This window comes from Lasioglossum baleicum, chromosome 1 (genome assembly GCF_051020765.1).
Source record: "Lasioglossum baleicum chromosome 1, iyLasBale1, whole genome shotgun sequence".
In the NCBI taxonomy this organism is placed as follows: Eukaryota; Metazoa; Arthropoda; class Insecta; order Hymenoptera; family Halictidae; genus Lasioglossum; species Lasioglossum baleicum.
Genome location: NC_134929.1, coordinates 21,950,135 through 21,950,531, shown reverse-complemented (window position 1 = coordinate 21,950,531; position 397 = coordinate 21,950,135).

Below are 397 nucleotides of genomic sequence, written 5' to 3'. Positions count from 1 at the left end.
GGTACCCGACGATCCGGGATCTCAGCGCGTTTATTCCAGCGACTTTGTCGCGTCCAGAAAATCACTCTTCCTCGGCCAACTTTTCGCCATAGACGCGTAACACTCTATATAGGACCGAACAATCTGAAACTTTAGCCGTGCTTTATCCACCGACAAGATACTGTCAAAGACTGCCAACCGCCAACCTTACGGGAGATCGCGTCTCTTCGTGTGGGTGGAGTAAGAAACAGAAGGCCACCGACGCGACGCTTTTATTTTTGCAGATATAGGTGTACATCGCAAAAAACGTAATGGCTACAGAAGGCAATTACTAATTATGTAATTACGTGTTTATACAGGAGCGCGACTTTACCGACCGAGCGAAAGGTCGAGGTCAGTCGAAAGAACGACCACGGAT